The following is a 13424-nucleotide window of genomic DNA, read 5'->3' on the forward strand; positions in this document are numbered from 1 at the left end:
TATTTAATCATGCCAGCATTCCTAGGATGAAGCCTACTTGATCATAGTGCATGATGCTTTTGATATGTTCCTGGATTCAGCTTGTGAGTATCTTACTAAGTATTTTGTGTCAATGTTCAAAAGAGAAATTGGTCTGAAATTCTTTTTCGTTGTTGAATCTTTGTGTGGATTAGGTATCAGGGTGATTGTGGCTTAATGAATGAATTTAGCAGTGTTCCTTATTTTTTGATTTTGTGGAATAGTTTGAGGAGTATTGATATTAGTTCTTTGAAAGTCTGGTAAAATTTTGCACTAAAAGTTTCTGGCCTTGGGCTTCTTTCTTTCTTTCTTTCTTTCTTTCTTTCTTTCTTTCTTTCTTTCTTTCTTTTTTTTTTTTGGTTTGGAAACTTATAATGACTGCTTCTATTTCCATCTGATCTTGATTTAACTTCGGTAAGTAGAATCTTTCTAGAAGATTATCAATTTTGTGGAGATTTTCCAATTTTGTACAATACAGTCTTATGATTCATTGAATTTCCTCATTGACGGCTGTAGCGTTTGCCTTTTTATTCATGATTTTGTTTACTTGGATACTATCTTTTTGTATTTTAGTTACTTTGATTAGGGTTTTGTCTATCTTGTTGATTTTCTCAAAGAACCAACTTGTGGTTTCTTCTAGTCTCTGAACTGTTTTCTTTGTTTCTAATTGATTGATTACAGCCTTCATTTTGTTTTTTTCCTGACTTCTCCTTTTTCAGTGTTATCCCCCTTTCTCTAGAGCTTTCAGGTATACTTTTTTTTTTTTTTTGATTAGGATCTATTTTTTTTTTTTTTTTTTTTTTTTATTAACTTGAGTATTTCTTATGTACATTTTAGTGTTATTCCCTTTCCGGTTTCCGGCAAACATCCCCTTCCTCCCCCCCTTCCTTATGGGTGTTTCCTCCCCACCTCCCCCATTGCCACCCTCCCCCCGACAGTCTAGTTCACTGGGGGTTCAGTCTTAGCAGGACCCAGGGCTTCCCCTTCCACTGGTGCTCTTACTAGGATATTCATTGCTACCTATGAGGTCAGAGTCCAGGGTCAGTCCATGTATAGTCTTTAGGTAGTGGCTTAGTCCCTGGAAGCTCTGGTTGCTTGGCATTGTTGTACATATGGGGTCTCAAGCCCCTTCAAGCTCTTCCAGTTCTTTCTCTGATTCCTTCAACCGGGGTCCCGTTCTCAGTTCAGTGGTTTGCTGCTGGCATTCGCCTCTGTATTTGCTGTATTCTGGCTGTGTCTCTCAGGATCGATCTACGTCCGGCTCCTGTTGGTCTGCACTTCTTTGCTTCATCCATCTTGTCTAATTGGGTGGCTCTATATGTATGGGCCACATGTGGGGCAGGCTCTGAATGGGTGTTCCTTCAGTCTCTGTTTTAATCTTTGCCTCTCTCTTCCCTGCCAAGGGTATTCTTGTTCCCCTTTTAAAGAAGGAGTGAAGCCTTCACATTTTGATCATCCGTCTTGAGTTTCATTTGTTCTAGGCAACTAGGGTAATTCAAGCATTTGGGCTAATAGCCACTTATCAATGAGTGCATACCATGTATGTCTTTCTGTGATTGGGTTAGCTCACTCAGGATGATATTTTCCAGTTCCAACCATTTGCCTACAATTTCATAAAAGTCGTTGTTTTTTGATAGCTGAGTAATATTCCATTGTGTAGATGTACCACATTTTCTGTATCCATTCCTCTGTTGAAGGGCATCTGGGTTCTTTCCAGCTTCTGGCTATTATAAATAAGGCTGCATGGCGAACATAGTGGAGCACGTGTCTTTTTTATATGTTGGGGCATCTTTTGGGTATATGCCCAAGAGAGGTATAGCTGGATCCTCAGGCAGTTCAATGTCCAATTTTCTGAGAAACCTCCAGACTGATTTCCAGAATGGTTGTACCAGTCTGCAACCCCACCAACAATGGAGGAGTGTTCTTTCTTTCATCCTCGCCAGCATTTGCTGTCACCTGAGTTTTTGATCTTAGCCATTCTCACTGGTGTGAGGTGAAATCTCAGGGTTGTTTTGATTTGCATTTCCTGATGACTAAAGATGTTGAACATTTCTTTAGGTGTTTCTCAGCCATTTGGCATTCCTCAGCTGTGAATTCTTTGTTTAGCTCTGAACCCCATTTTTTAATAGGGTTATTTGTCTCCCTGCGGTCTAACTTTTTGAGTTCTTTGTATATTTAGGATATAAGGCCTCTATCTGTTGTAGGATTGGTAAAGATCTTTTCCCAATCTGTTGGTTGCCGTTTTGTCCTGACCACAGTGTCCTTTGCCTTACAGAAGCTTTGTAGTTTTATGAGATCCCATTTGTCGATTCTTGATCTTAGAGCATAAGCCATTGGTGTTTTGTTCAGGAAATTTTTTCCAGTGCCCATGTGTTCCAGATGCTTCCCTAGTTTTTCTTCTATTAGTTTGAGTGTGTCTGGTTTGATGTGGAGGTCCTTGATCCACTTGGACTTAAGCTTTGTACAGGGTGATAAGCATGGATCGATCTGCATTCTTCTACATGTTGACCTCCAGTTGAACCAGCACCATTTGCTGAAAATGCTATCTTTTTTCCATTGGATGGTTTGGGCTCCTTTGTCAAAAATCAAGTGACCATAGGTGTGTGGGTTCATTTCTGGGTCTTCAATTCTATTCCATTGGTCTATCTGTCTGTCTCTGTACCAATACCATGTAGTTTTTATCACTATTGCTCTGTAATACTGCTTGAGTTCAGGGATAGCGATTCCCCCTGAAGTCCTTTTTTATTGTTGAGGATAGTTTTAGCTATCCTGGGTTTTTTGTTATTCCAGATGAATTTGCAAATTGTTCTGTCTAACTCTTTGAAGAATTGGATTGGTATTTTGATGGGGATTGCATTGAATCTGTAGATCGCTTTTTTGGTAAAATGGCCATTTTACTATATTAATCCTGCCAATCCATGAGCATGGAGATCTTTCCATCTTCTGAGGTCTTCTTCAATTTCTTTCTTCAGAGTCTTGAAGTTCTTGTTGTTCAAATCTTTTACTTGCTTGGTTAAAGTCACACCGAGGTACTTTATATTATTTGGGTCTATTATGAAGGGTGTCGTTTCCCTAATTTCTTTCTCGGCTTGTTTCTCTTTTGTGTAGAGGAAGGCTACTGATTTATTTGAGTTAATTTTATACCCAGCCACTTTGCTGAAGTTGTTTATCGGCTTTTAGTAGTTCTCTGGTGGAACTTTTGGGATCACTTAAATATACTATCATATCATCTGCAAATAGTGATATTTTGACTTCTTTTTTCCATCTGTATCCCTTGACCTCCTTTTTGTTGTCTGATTGCTCTGGCTAGAACTTCAAGAACTATATTGAATAAGTAGGGAGAGAGTGGGCAGCCTTGTCTAGTCCCTGATTTTAGTGGGATTGCTTCAAGTTTCTCTCCATTTAGTTTAATGTTAGCCACTGGTTTGCTGTATATGGCTTTTACTATGTTTAGGTATGGGCCTTGGATTCCTATTCTTTCCAGGACTTTTATCATGAAGGGGTGTTGAATTTTGTCAAATGCTTTCTCAGCATCTAATGAAATGATCATGTGGTTTTTGTTCTTTCAGTTTGTTTATATAATGGATCACGCTGATGGTTTTCCGTATATTAAACCATCCCTGCATGCCTGGGATGAAGCCTACTTGATCATGGTGGATGATTGTTTTGATGTGCTCTTGGATTCGGTTTGCCAGAATTTTGTTGAGTATTTTTGCGTCGATGTTCATAAGGGAAATTGGTCTGAAGTTCTCTTTCTTTGTTGGGTCTTTGTGTGGTTTAGGTATAAGAGTAATTGTGGCTTCATAGAAGGAGTTCGGTAGTGCTCCATCTGTTTCAATTTTGTGGAATAGTTTGAATAATATTGGTATGAGGTCTTCTATGAAGGTCTGATAGAATTCTGCACTAAACCCGTCTGGACCTGGGCTCTTTTTGGTAGGGAGACCTTTAATGACTGCTTCTATTTCCTTAGGAGTTATGGGGTTGTTTAACTGGTTTATCTGTTCCTGATTTAACTTCGGTACCTGGTATCTGTCTAGGAAATTGTCCATTTCCTGCAGATTTTCAAGTTTTGTTGAGTATAGGCTTTTATAGTAAGATCTGATGATTTTTTGAATTTCCTCTGAATCTGTAGTTATGTCTCCCTTTTCATTTCTGGTTTTGTTAATTTGGACACACTCTCAGTGTCCTCTCGTTAGTCTGGCTAAGGGTTTATCTATCTTGTTGATTTTCCCAAAGAACCAACTTTTGGTTCTGTTGATTCTTTCTATGGTCCTTTTTGTTTCTACTTGGTTGATTTCAGCTCTGAGTTTGATTATTTCCTGCCTTCTACTCCTCCTGGGTGTATTTGCTTCTTTTTGTTCTAGAGCTTTTAGGTGTGCTGTCAAGCTGGTGACATATGCTCTTTCCTGTTTCTTTCTGCAGGCACTCAGCGCTATGAGTTTTCCTCTTAGCACAGCTTTCATCGTGTCCCATAAGTTTGGGTATGTTGTACCTTCATTTTCATTAAATTCTAAAAGGTTTTTAATTTCTTTCTTTATTTCTTCCTTGACCAGGTTATCATTGAGTAGAGCATTGTTCAATTTTTTCACGATATGTGGGCATTCTTCCCTTATTGTTATTGAAGACCAGCTTTAGGCCGTGGTGGTCCGATAGCACGATGGGATTATTTCTATCTTTCTGTACCTGTTGAGGGTCTGTTTTTTTGACCAATTATATGGTCAATTTTGGAGAAAGTACCATGAGGAGCTGAGAAGAAGGTATATCCTTTTGCATTAGGGTAGAACTTTCTATAAATATCCGTTAAGTCCATTTGGCTCATGACTTCTCTTAGTCTGTCTACGTCTCTGTTTAATTTCTGTTTCCATGATCTGTCCATTGATGAGAGTGGGGTGTTGAAGTCTCCTACTATTATTGTGTGAGGTGCAATATGTGTTTTGAGCTTTAGTAAGGTTTCTTTTACGTATGTAGGTGCCCTTGTATTTGGGGCATAGATATTTAGGATTGAGAGTTCATCTTGGTGGATTTTTCCTTTGATAAATATAAAGTGTCCTTCCTTATCTTTTTTGATGACTTTTAGTTGAAAATTGACTTTATTTGATATTAGAATGGCTACTCCAGCTTGTTTTTCCCACCATTTGCCTGGAAAGTTGTTTTCCAGCCTTTCACTCTGAGGTAGTGTCTGTCTTTGTCTCTGAGGTGTGTTTCTGTAGGCAGAATGTAGGGTCCTCAAGTATGTGATCCAGTTTGTTAATCTATGTCTTTTTATTGGGGAGTTGAGGCCATTGATGTTGAGAGATATTAAGAATAGTGATTATTGCTTCCTGTTATATTCATACTTGGATGTGTTATGTTTGTGTGCTTTTCTTCTCTTTGTTTTATTGCCAAGACGATTAGTTTCTTGCCTCTTCTTGGGTATAGCTTGCCTCCTTATGTTGGGCTTTACCATTTATTATCCTTTGTAGCGCTGGATTTGTAGAAAGATATTGTAAATTTGGTTTGTCATGGAATATCTTGGTTTCTCCATCTATGTTAATTGAGAGTTTTGCAGGATACAGTAGCCTGGGCTGGCATTTGTGTTCTCTTAGGGTCTGTATGACATCAGTCCAGGATCTTCTGGCCTTCATAGTTTCTGGCTTTAAAAAGTCTGGTGTGATTCTGATAGGTCTGCCTTTATATGTTACTTGACCTTTTTCCTTACTGCTTTTAATATTCTTTCTTTATTTTGTGCGTTTGGTGTTTTGACTATTATGTGATGGAGGTGTTTCTTTTCTGGTCCAATCTATTTGGAGTTCTGTAGGCTTTTGTATGCCTATGGGTATCTCTTTTTTTAGGTTAGGAAGTTTTCTTCTGATTTTGTTGAAGATATGTACTGGTCCTTTGAGCTGGGAGTCTTCACTCTCTTCTATACCTATTATCCTTAGGTTTGATCTTCTCATTGAGTCCTGGATTTCCTGTATGTTTTGGACCAGTAGCTTTTTCCGCTTTACATTATCTTTGACAGTTGAGTCAATGATTTCTATGGAATCTTCTGCTCCTGAGATTCTCTCTTCCATCTCTTGTATTCTGTTGGTAAAGCTTGTATCTACAGCTCCTTGTCTCTTCTTTTGGTTTTCTATATCCAGGGTTGTTTCCATGTGTTCTTTCTTGATTGCTTCTATTTCCATTTTTAATTCCTTCCACTGTTTGATTGTGTTTTCCTGGAATTCTTTCAGGGATTTTTGTGTCTCCTCTCTATGGGCTTCTACTTGTTTATTTATGTTTTCCTGGAATTCTTTCAGGCATTTTTGCGATTCCTCTCTGTAGGCTTCTACTTGTTCTCTAAGGGAGTTCATCATGTCTTTCTTGAAGTTCTCCAGCATCATTGTCAAATATGATTTTTGAATCTAGATCTTGCTTTTCTGGTGTGTTTGGATATTCCATGTTTGTTTTGATGGGAGAATTGGGTCTGGCGGTGCCATGTAGTCTTGGTTTCTGTTGCTTGCCCTGCGCTTGCCTCTCGCCATCAAATTATCTCTAGTGTTACTTTTGTTCTGCTATTTCTGACAGTGGCTAAAACTGTCCTATAGGCCTGTGTGTCAGAGTGCTGTAGACCTGTTTTCCTCTCTTTCAGTCAGTTATGGGGACAGAGTGTTCTGCTTTCAGGCGCAGTTTTTCCTTTTCTACAGGTCTTCAGCTGTTCCTGTGGACCTGTGCCTTGAGTTCACCAGGCAGGTCACTTGCAGCAGAAAGTTGGTCTTACCTGTGGTCCCAGGCTCAAGTTCGCTGGGGTGCTGCCCACGGGCTCTCCGCTGGCAGCAACCGGGAAGATCTCGCCGCCCTTCCGGGGAGCCTCAGTGCACCAGGGTTTCAGATGGATTCTGGTGCTTTCCTCTGAATCAGTAATGTGTGCAGAGAGCAGTCTCTTCTGGTTTCAGGCGTGTCTGCCTCTCTGAAGGTTTAGCTCTCCCTCCCACGGGATTTGGGGTGCAGAGAACTGTTTATCCGGTCTGTTTCCTTCAGGTTCTGGCGGTGTCTCAGGCAGGGCTCCTGCTGCCCTGGGCCCTCCCCACAGGAACCCAGAGGCCTTGTGTACAGTTTCCTCTTGGGTCAGGGATGTGGGCAGGGGTGGGCAGTGTTGGTGGTCTCTTCCGCTCTGCAGCCTCAGGAGTGCCCACCTGACCAGGTGGTTAGGTATCTCTCCCACGGGTTCTGGGAGCAGAGAGCTGCTGCGGGCCGAGATCCGCGGGTGTGGGACTTCCGGTAAACACAGGACATGCCTGGTCCTAGAGGGATTCTGCCTCTGTTGTCCCGATTCCACCAGGCAAGTCACTTGCAGCAGATAAGTTAGTCTTACCTGTGGTCCCGAGGCTCAAGTTCGCTCTCGGGGTTCTGTCCACGGGCTCTCCGCGGTGGCATCGACCAGGAAGATCTGCGCCGCCTCTTCCGGGAGCCTCCGTGCACCAGGGTTCCAGATGGCCTCCGGTGTTTTCCTCTGGAATCAGTAATGTGTGCAGAGAGCAGTCTCTTCTGGTTTCGCAGGCGTGTCTGCCTCTCTGAAGGTTTAGCTCTCCCTCCCACGGGATTTGGGTGCAGAGAACTGTTTATCCGGTCTGTTTCCTTCAGGTTCCGGCGGTGTCTCAGGCAGGGCTCCTCGGAACTGTTCTTTTTTTGCATTATAAATGTTCACACAGCCCAGATGTATTAGGGACTACAGCTATTGTGGCCATTTACAGGAAGGCAATTGAATCACACATAGACTCAGTACATTAGGAGACATATCTCTCAGCTGGGGCTGAATTGCTTTAGTCTCGCCACCGACCAGCTCTGATATGAACACAGACGTGTGGGTTTATTAACATGATCTCAGTTTAGCTGATTTTTTTTGGAGTCTAATATTTTGTCTCCAGGTTTACTGATTTACTCTTGCTAGGCAACACACACACACACACACACACACACACACACACACACACACACATTTTAACAATGATTTGGAACATATCACAATGGCATGAGCTTGCCCATTTACCCAAATTTAACTTCAGGACAGAATCTGGTCCTCTGTGAGGAACAGTTTCTCTTGCCATTGTACTGGGTTTACCAGGATCCTTGCAGTGGGGAAGAGACACGTGCCTACGTGTTGGGATGGAGTGAGGAGAATTTCCAGGGCGTTGACACTGCATGAAGCTACCTGACGGACAGTCTGTCTGATAGTTGAGACAGCTCCATAGGGACTATAAGGACAATATCGATGACATGAATCTGTGAGACCAAAGGATGGTTCACATCCCAGGCATAATGGAGGAGACAGAGACATTTTGACTGCATTACTCCGAAGGCCTGGAATTTAAAACACACAGATCCTTTACATGGCCATTCCAGGGCTGGCAAAATGACTCAGTGAGTTAGATTGTCCAAAACCAAGTCTAACAATAGGAGCCCAAGGTTGGACCCACACGATGGAAGGAAATAACCAACTCCGATTTAGTTTCTGTGATCTCCACAGGAGTTGCTTGGCATCCCCTCCTCCCCTCCCTCCAAACAACAAACAAACAAATGTATACAAATATCTTGTCTAACATTTGGGGTTAACTAAAACCGTATGGAGTAAAGCCACCAGAAGGGGGGCCAGGGTACTATAAACACATATATTGATATATCGTTAAAGTAATTTATCTTTAAACTACACATGCATCTTCATTGTCTACTTGCTCCTGAAACAAACCAGGGGCTGAGTTTGCTTTCCAGGCTAAGATTCCACCTCAGGCTACTTCTCTGTCTGGATCCTGACTAGGCTCCAGACAACTTCTTAGAACGCTCTTCCTCCCCACTCACAGGCTGGGGCATTCCCACAGCTCTGCCACCTGACTTGCGACAACCCACAAGATTGACTGACTAGAGTTTCCCTGACCTGAGGCTCCCTGGCTCCCCTAAAGAATGTACTCCTCTTTTTTTCTTTTTACATACATAAATTGCTCAATCGCACAGATCAAGACAAGTTCCTCTTAGAATGTTCTTTCTTCTGACTCACAGGCTGGGGCATTTCCACAACTCTGACACCTGACTTGTGGCAACTCATGGGATTGCTTGGCCAGAGGTTTTCCTGGCTTCTTTATGGATGTACTCCTTCTCCTGCACATACGTAAATTGCCCAATGGCACAAGATCTTATCCCAGGTGTAGTTGTTTGCATTAATTAACTTTCCACTAATAGCTTTTCATTAACTATTTTTAAATGGAATTTAGGTTTCTATGTTCTGCAGGAATAGTTAATAATTATATCAAAGTTAATCAAGACCAAATCTTTCTGGTAATGACCGACATTTTGAAGCATTATATTTTCTTACAGTCCAGTGAGTGTCTGCACAGATGGTCTAATTTTATCGATTTTTGTGTTTTTATTTCTGAGAACAAAAGAAAAGAAAGCATGCTAGCACTTTTCTTCCCCTGGAATCCCTTAGTTGATCTTTTCCTAACGTGAATAATTGGCCATCAAATTTGGCTTGGTTTCTGCCTTTTATTTCTGGAAATATTCTGGAAATAATCACAACTTAAATTCTTTGCTTTTCGCCTTTTCCCTCAGACTTTAGAACCCAAAGATAACGCTGGGGAGAGTCCATGTGATTGATGTCATGGAACCTCAGGGTTTTACAATAAACCCGATTATCACATGCTCAATAGAAAGCTGGATAGTATCTTTTTACTCATTGATAATTCCTCAAAAGAAAGACAAATTTTCTAACAGGATAAGCGCATACTCTGTGTTTGAGAGTTCATCTACCCAGGAATCACTTCATTTGTAAGGTATTATAGAGATATTTAGTTATTAGATATTTATTTAGTCATTTTAATTGTTTTCTTTATTGATATAATTACATCATTTCCCTCCTAGGCTCTCCCACATAGTCCTCCTTGCTCTTTCGAATTCATAGCCTTTTATTTCATTAACTATTGTTACATACATATATGTATACACACATATAGGTGTAGATATTCCAATAAAGCCTACTCAGTATGTATACTCTTACTTGTAGGTATATTTTGTCAACTGTATATTTTGTATTTGGCACATAAGATGACACAGGCTATTTGGTGACATTTTTGCAGTAGATGTGTGTGAAGGTTTATACTCTTGTCAGAGTAACAGGATGTAGAATCAGCATAGAAAAATATTCTGGGCATGCTTATGGAAGATTATTGAGATTAGATTAAATGAGATGAGAAAAAAACACATTATATGCTGGCAGCACCATGTCCAGAATAGAGATCTTGGACTTTAGAAAAAGGAGAAAGCGAGCTGAGTACTAGTATCTGTCACTCTGCTACCTTACTGTGGATACAGTGTGACCAACCATGTCAAGTTCTTGCTCTTCTGACTTCCCTATCCTGACGGATAGTACCTTCAAACCCTGCGCAAAGGAAGACCACTGTGTCTTAACCTGCTTTCTTCACAATTACTTATTTTACATATGTTAGTGTGTGTGTGTGTGTAGATACATACATACATACATATATACATACATACATATATACATACATATATACATACATATATACATACATACATACATATATACATACATACATACATATATATACATACATACGTACATATATACATGCTTTCCATATCACATCTCTACAGGTGAGAGTCAATTTTCTCCTTCCACTGTGTGGGACTCAGGAAATGAACTCAGATGATCATGCTTGATGGCAAACCTCTTCACCCATTAAGGTATCCCACGCCCCCCTGAAGATGCTTGGGACATAAAGAGTGAAAGAAACCAGAATGTTTTCTAGGGAGACGTAAGAGAAGTGACAGTAAAAGGAGGAATGTGCTCTATGAGCAGGTCTTGGGAAGATACCCTGTGATGATTGCAGAGTGATTTATCCTGTGTGCCTGGCCCTTTAAAGGATCCTCAACTGCCTGTCAAGTGGCCCTATACGAATTCTTAGCTGCTCGAACTGCTTGACCCTATGGTCTTCAGTGTAGGTTGCTTCTTGGATTTCTGGGAACAGGGTAGGAGATAGAAAAGCCAGCTGAGGCTGGGCGGAAGGGTTAGCCGTCTCAGAGGAGAAGGCAGTTGGTGCAGAAGATATGGTTAGGGGAGACTTGAGGTGGAAGCTGGGCTGAGCAGATAGGCTAGAATGGTTGTTATAGTTTAGAGCTGCTAGTATTGGGAAAACTGGGAGAAGGAACTGTTTAAGTGGACTGTTGGGGAACTAAGGGAGGAATGGCTTGAAGAAATGTTTGAAGAGGCTGGGCTGGAAACTGGAGGAAGCTGGCAGGGAGTTAAGAGAACTTGTTAGTGTTCTAAAAAAAAAAAAACTAGCCATATGACAGACAATCCTCACTAATTGCCTGTGTTAACTCGTTACTTTCCTCAATGACATGGCTTCCTGCTTGAAGACACTGCTTCCCTTTCTCATGGAAGGAAGATAATATTCCCTAACAAAAACCACTTCTACTCTGCTGCAAATTTTTCTCTTGAAATTGCTTTGTATAAATGATCCCTTTAGCAAGTCTTCATTTAGGCATCCTCCTCCAAGGTGGCTGACTGCCTCAATTGATAAACAAAAGCTGAGAAGCACAGGATTCGAAGAGCACATGAGGAGGAAAGCAGAATGTTCTAGTCTATAACTGTAAGCTTGTTCAAGATCCCAGACGCAGCAGGAAAAGCGACTGCATTCAAACAACAGTATATGTTAGGTAAAATAAATTGTGTTTAACTTTAAGAGTACATCATAAAATAAATTGTCATTTCATAGCTGGTTTGGTGGCGCATGTCTTTAATCCTAGTACTTGGGAGGCAGAGGTAGGGAGATCTCTGAGTTCGAGGCCAAGCTGTTCTACAGAGGAAGTTCCAGGATAGTCACACAGAGAAACCTTGTCCTGGAAAACCAAATACTACTGCTGCTGCTGCTGCTACTACTATTACTACTACTACTACTACTACTACTACTACTACTACTACTACTACTATTACTAATAATAACAACAACAAAAACAATGGTGATGATTATCTCAACCATTATAGGGTGCATACTAATTTAATACTTCCTCAAACTTTTTTCAAATCATATTATCCCTTTATTCTTTTAAAGTATATACCTATATAAAGATTAGGTCTGTCAGTAGAGAAGGGGAAAATTAAGAATCAGACTTTAATAACTTATAAACACTGAATCCACAGCAAAATAAGGCTTGGAACCTCAACACCATAAAGGAAGAAAAGAATCTCTAAACAGTTTCAGGTTTTTTTTTTCAACATGGAATAAACTCGCTACATAGGGCCTAACAATTTTGTTTTGCAACACAGTGGGAACAGGGAGACTTCTGCATACAGAGGGAGGAGAAACAAAGTCCAGGAGTGAACATTTACCTAGATGACACTAATTTCCAAAGAGATTTAAATACCACATGAAATTAGTTTAACTAGCGGTTTTGTTTTTCCCAACCGCATAGCTTCCTCCCATGATTCCTTTTGTGGTCGGAAGTTATGGGGAAGATTAGCTGTACAGGAAGACGAAGCCGTACATTCTTTGCATGTCTGAGTCTTAGGGTATGCAAGTTCTCCTGAATCCCATTTCCAAAGCTGCTATGAAGGGGGATCAATTCTCTGACTTTTGGAGAACTTTCAGCTCAAGTCTAATGCACATAGTCTCAACAATTCTGAGCATCATGTAAAGCAAGCATTCTTCTACCACCATAGAGGAAGCAATGTACCATCCTTCTTTTTATCAAACTACCTCTAAACATGGTAGGGCTTGAGACATTGGGCTGTCACACTTTAAATACATCAGTCCTTTTCAGGAGCAAGCATTTCAATTTTCAGGCCCCACTATGGAAGCCATGCCAAGGACCCACACAGCAAAATTATACCCAGGTCTGTACCTTTCTAGCTGCTTCCACATCTGCTTCCTAAGGCAGGGATCATCTTCCTGTAACTGTTACCACTGCTATTTTGTTCCCTGTTCGTGCGCCTTGACTGTCTTGTTGCCCAGTAATCAGTGAAGAACCCATGAAGAGCTTGGCAGTTTGTCTTCAGACCTTTGGAGAAGGACTGAGTACCTGGTTGCCAGGCCCAGAAGGGACCCCATGTCTCTCATTGTCTTACTGGGACTGGTTCTTCCCAGGCCTGCTACTTCCTCTTGTCTGAATCCTAGCATCTCATCTCAGAGAACACTGAAGCAAATAGCTAGATTAGCCACAATTAATTAAACAATGATACATTCGCAGAGGTACTTAAGAGTCATTTAATACGTAGCTCCTCTCTGTCCTCACACTCTTGAAGAAGTTACCCACAGATCTTACCCCTACTCTCTCAGGTCTTGTTTACTAAAATGTTCACACTTGGGGATGTGGTTCTTTCTAAAGGCTCTGAAGAAAAGGTGAACTAGCGTGCGCGAGGTCTAACCCAAAGCCGT

At 41.0% G+C, this 13424-nt stretch overlaps 1 protein-coding gene across 1 annotated transcript in view; it reads right to left on the bottom strand.

Moving 5' to 3' along the window:
* Adamts19 (ADAM metallopeptidase with thrombospondin type 1 motif 19) overlaps positions 1–13424 on the bottom strand; it is a 190854-nt gene that overhangs the window by 21979 nt on the left and 155451 nt on the right. The window lies entirely within an intron of this gene.

The sequence above is a fragment of the Rattus rattus genome, chromosome 15 (assembly GCF_011064425.1).
Source record: "Rattus rattus isolate New Zealand chromosome 15, Rrattus_CSIRO_v1, whole genome shotgun sequence".
Lineage (NCBI taxonomy): Eukaryota > Metazoa > Chordata > Mammalia > Rodentia > Muridae > Rattus > Rattus rattus.